Raw genomic sequence first — 5,477 nt, 5'->3', positions numbered from 1 at the left:
TCCATGGGCATTTTCACATCCAACGTAGGAATTAGGGACATGTGCAAGAGTGAGAAGTCACGACATCATGGAAACACCCACACAGACCTGGATTCAAATCCTGACTCTAGCACTTACTGCCTGGGGGTGGGGGAGAGGAAGCGTAAGAGCCTCACTCAGCCTCCGAGAAGCTACGTCCTCATCTAAGCAATGACGGGTCCTATGAGGAATGGACATCGTGTAGGTCCCGTGCCTGGCCCACGGTACTAATGGTAAATTGTGCCTCTTCTCCTCCCCCCAGGCCCTTCTTGTTCCCCTGTGAGCTCCATAGGCAATCCCATCCGGCCTGACATCCCTTGACTCCGGCCAGAATGCCTGAACCATTTCTCCAGCTTGTGTAGTGAGCGCCCTGTTCTTGTCTCAGGAGAAGGCACCCCTTTAACCCCCCCCCCCAAAAAATCCTATTCCTCCTGAGAGGCACAGCTCATGCTCCCCTGCCCCAGGAGGTCTTGCAATGCCCAGGCCAGGGTCCCCCCACCCTCCTCTGAACTCCTAGCGCACATTCTCTGAACAATTCCTCTGGCTCTTAGTGGCATCTACCCTTTACTCCCTCTCTTCCGGTCTGTGCAGCCAGTTCCCAGCACGCCGTCAGGCAGTTTGGGAACTGGAAACCATTTCCCACAGAAACAATGGGGGATGGATGATTATCAGACTAGCGAAAAGAGTACTCAATACTTAACTGTGCTTTGAGCTTCTGGAAAGCAGGCCTCACATACATTCCAAGTATTATAATTATGATCCGTTCTGCATAAGGAGAAGCAAGATAGACGGTGGCCCTCTGTTCTGGCGGCACCATCTTGCACCGCCGCCTCCTGGGCTAATATCCATCCAGCCTCGGCTTCCCATGTGGTCCCAGCAAGGCCACCCACCTGTCGCCCAGGGCCCTGGGGCCTCTGGGAGTCTGACTCACTCACGGTGCTAGGAGGGGCTTCAGAGAGTCACCAGGGCCAGTCCCCTGCTGTCAGGCAGGTCAGAACCAGACCATGCACCCAGGCGGGTGGCCGAAGAGGTCAAGAGAACGGCCACCGGCCCAGCCGGGCACCTGGCACAGAGCTGAAGCGGCCCGACAGCACGGAGTGCTTGCCCAGATGCACCAGGGAGGGCATCCGGGAGGAGGGGGCCTCCTCGCCCTCGTTTGTGGCCTGGTGGCAGTGGCAGCAGGCTGCGGAGGGACTGGAGGAGCCGGCCTGGCCCACGTGGAGGCCGAAGTGAGCCTGGACACCTCTCCCGGGACAGGGCTGCCTTTTTCAGCCCCAGCTCGAGCCTGGACAGCCACCTGCCCTTTCACTGGGATGAGGCTCAGAGAAGGGAGGTCCCTTCCTCTTGCAGCTCGGGGTTGGGGGGGGCTCTTCCTCTGGCCCACAGGGAGAGGAAGAGCAGCTGAGCTTTCTGTCTGGGGCTCAGAGACAGGATGGAAGTCGGGTCTGGGTTAGTCCATTTAACTCCAGTTAGCGTCTGCTCCCCGACCCTCGAACTAGCATTATCAGCCTCACCTGGGAACTTATTAGAAATGCGGACGCCCAGGAGCGCCTGGCTGGCTCCGTCCGGTAGAGCATGAGACTCTTGATCTAGGGCTCTTGAGTTCAAGCCCCGGCACACTGGGCATCGAGCTTACTTTAAAAGTAAATAAATAAAACTTAAAAAGTACTGCAAAAACAAAACAAACGAACGAAAAAGTCTCGCTATTAAAAAAGGGGGGGAATAAAAAGAAATGCAGACTCCCAGCCCCCACCTCACGACTTCTCATTCAAAATCTGCATTTTAATGAGATCCCCAGGTGATTGGTATGTGCATTCAAGTCAGAGAAGCCCTGCCTTAATTGTTAAAGGCAGACTGGAATAAAACCTCCATTTGCAATTTGATGATCTGGGACGGCAACGGTGGTTCCGTCCACGGTCAAAGCATAAAACCTTCCGAGGCCAGGTTGGGGTCAATCAAAGCCAAATCCATTACAGCCCCGCGCAGCCTCCGCAGACACTCAAAGAGGTGTAATTTCCAGCTGGAATACACAAGGGACTTCTGTGATGCGTGTCCATACCCAGCGACTGCTGGGTATTTCTATATGTGTTTATCTTACCATCAACTAGACTGTAAGGTTTAAAAGGCCAGGAATCATACTGTATGAGTGTATATATTATGGGAGAAAAAATGGTATATAATTAGCACAAGCTTTGAAGTAAGCGGACCTGCCTTCCGGGCCCAGAATTTCCACTACCTTACTGCGTGGTCTTAGCCATGGCACGCGGTCTTTGGGAACCTCGGTGTGGTCACCTGTATCGCTAGTAGTAGTGAGAGCCTACCTCCCAGGATAGTTGGAGGATGAAATGAGTAAGCATCAAAAAGGTACCCAGTAGGGGCGCCTGGCTGGCTCAGTCGGTATGACCTATGACTCTAGATATCGGGTCGTGAGTTCGAGCCCCATGTTGGGCATGGAGATTACTTTTAAAAAAATGTACCTGGTAGCGCACCTGGGTGGCTCTTCGATTAAGCATCTGCCTTTGGCTCAGGTCATGATCTCTGGGTCCTGGGATTGAGCCCCGGGTTGGGGCTCAGTGGGGAGTCTGATTCTCCCTCTCCCTGTCCCTCCCCCCATTAATGGTCTCTCTGTCAAATAAATAAATAAAATCTTTAAAAAATTAAATAAATAAAAAATGCGCCTGATAAACAACAGGCACTCCCTGAAACAGCTCCGCCTTTCCCTATGAATCTCCGTCCCTCCAGGGCCTAGCTCCAGGCCAGCACATTTTAAATGCTAAATAAAAACACACCAGGTAAATAAAACATGCTAGGTAAATAAAAATAGGCTAGGTGATGGACCCCTTAGATGGTCCTTAATAAACCGCATTTTAAATAAACAGCTCTTACTGTTAAAAAAAATCCTTTGAGCAGAATTTTGGTCTAATGCCATTTAAATGAAAAACAACCACCACCACTAAGGAAAGTTCCCTTAGGCACTGAGGAGATGAGGACTCAGGGGAGTGGAGCTAGTTTTAGCAGGAGATGCGTACAGGGTCGTGAAGGTGGTCCAGGTGAGAGGTTGCAACTGCTTGGACTAAGGTCATGACAGGAGGTGTAGGGAAATGACTGACTTCAGAGTGTATTTTCAAGATAGTCATGATATGGCATATTAACATTCTTGGGTACATTAAGTTAGAAAATGGATGTAAAAGTTTTCTCATATTTGGGGTATCAAGATGATAGACAACTCTAAAAGACTAAAAATAAATCATGCAAATAAAAGGGTTATATCCTAAGGTTAATATAGAGAGTTCTTTAAATTTCTGCTCAAAATTAAAGACACAGTAGTCTGTAAATTTATTTTTACTATTAATCTTTTTATTGATAAAGTGAAACATGTTGAAAATTGCAAAAAAAAAAAAAATAACTTGTAGGGTGCCTGGAGGGCTCAGTCAGTGAAGTGTCTGCCTTTGGCTCAGGTCATGATCCCAGGGTCCCGGGTTTGATCCCCGCCTGGGGCTTTCTGCTCAGCGGGGAGTCTGCTTCTCCCTCTCCCTTTGCCCCTCCCCCCACCTCGTGCTCTCTCTAGCTTGCACTCCTTCTCTCAAGTAAATGAATAAAATCCTTTAAAAAATAAATAACTTACTGTTTTCCTGTTTTTCCAAATATCAACGCAAATCATCCTCGTTGTGGACATTTTTGGAAAACACAGGAAAGTATAATAAATAGCCAGCTCTTTACAGAGGCTCGAGGGCATTCAAGACTCAGCTCCAGCCCTGGCCCGGAGGAAGGCCCTGCTGCCGGAGGTGTCCTGGACGTTAATACTGCTTTACAAGAGGTGCGGAAGCCCGCCTTCATGCAGGATGGCCCAGCACCGGGAATTCGCAAAAGCTGCCAGAGCCTTCGACAAGGCCAAGCCCACCTTTGTGTGTTTGCATCCAACTGTGACGAGCCTGTGTATGTCCAGTTGGTGGAGGCCCTTTGTGCCGAACACCAAATCAACCTAATTAAGGTTGATGACAACAAGAAACGAGGGGAGAGAGGAGCGCTCTGCAGAACGGACACAGGGGAGAGCCCCCCGGCAAAGTGCTGGCTTGCAGCTGTGTTATAGTGAAGGACGACGGCAAAGAGTCTCAGGCCAAGGATGTCATGGAGGAGTACTTCAAATGCAAGAAACGAACAAATTAAAAAGTTGGCTCTTGTTCCTCAAAGGAAAAAAAATCTAAAATTTGCTATATTACCAGCATCCAGCCACATACCATGTTGATGCTAACATTTTGGAATATTTCCTTCCATTATTTCTCTGTCTCTTATATTTATATAATATAAATATTACTATCTCTTTGATATTTATATAATATAGATAAAGAGAGACGGTGGAGGGGGGTAGGGCCACCAAGCTGGCTCGGTCAGTGGAGGGTGTGACTCTCGATCTCAGGGCTGAGTTCGAGCCCCACCTTGGGTGCAGAGATTACTTTAAAAAATAAAATCTTTTGGGGCACCTGGGTGGCACAGCGGTTAAGCATCTGCCTTCGGCTCAGGGCGTGATCCTGGCGTTATGGGATTGAGCCCCACATCAGGCTCCTCTGCTGGGAGCCTGCTTCTTCCTCTCCCACTCCCCCTGCTTGTGTTCCCTCTCTTGCTGGCTGTCTCTATCTCTGTCGAATAAATAAATAAAATCTTTTTTAAAAAATAAAAATAAAAATAAAAAATAAAAAATAAAATCTTTTTTAAAAAGAGAGAGAATCTGAATATGAAGATCAAAATAATTACCTGTTATTACTGTTGTTTTATACAAAAGTTTCTTGGTCTCAGAAGACAATGGGCCAGCTGGGTTTCCTTCCTCGCTGAGCACTGAGGGCTCTGGAAACCCAGGCCTGGAAACCAGCCACACTAAGACATTTCCCTGGTTCCGTGGCTCACCTCAGATCGCCATGTGATGTGTGCTATGTAACCATGCTTTAGAAGAGAATATGCCGAATAGAAAGTGGGGAAGTAAGAACACATCTGAACTGGTGATCAGTCCAACACAATCCATGTTTCAAACCCAATGGCATTTTCTAGCAAAATAAGGAGAAGTTGAAATAAGGGGCTGGGAGACAAGTGCCTTTGAAAACTGAACTCTGGGGGCACCTGGCTGGCTCAGGCGGTGGAACGTGTGACTTTTTTTTTTTTAAGATTTTATTTATTTATTTGACAGAGAGAGAGAGACAGCCGGCGAGAGAGGGAACACAAGCAGGGGGAGTGGGAGAAGAAGAGCAGGCTCCCATTAGAGGAGCCTGATGTGGAGCTTGATCCCAGAACCCTGGGATCACGCCCTGAGCCGAAGGCAGACGCTTAACGACTGAGCCACCCAGGCGCCCCGGAACGTGTGACTCTTGATCTCAGGATCGTGAGTTCGAGCCCCACACTGGGTGGAGAGCTTGCTTTAAAAAAAATAATAAAATGCGATTTCTAAAAAAAAAAAAAAAAAAAAAAAA

The 5,477-nt window shown here is 48.5% G+C and overlaps 1 pseudogene; it reads left to right on the top strand.

Annotated features, from left to right (window-relative positions):
- The first annotated feature begins 3,649 nt into the window (after window positions 1-3,649).
- LOC103672976 lies at window positions 3,650-4,185 on the top strand (annotated as a pseudogene).
- Window positions 4,186-5,477: the final 1,292 nt, after the last annotated feature.

Source organism: Ursus maritimus (assembly GCF_017311325.1).
Source record: "Ursus maritimus isolate PB19 chromosome X unlocalized genomic scaffold, ASM1731132v1 scaffold_X1, whole genome shotgun sequence".
Lineage (NCBI taxonomy): Eukaryota > Metazoa > Chordata > Mammalia > Carnivora > Ursidae > Ursus > Ursus maritimus.
This window is presented reverse-complemented; position numbering and strand designations above follow the sequence as displayed.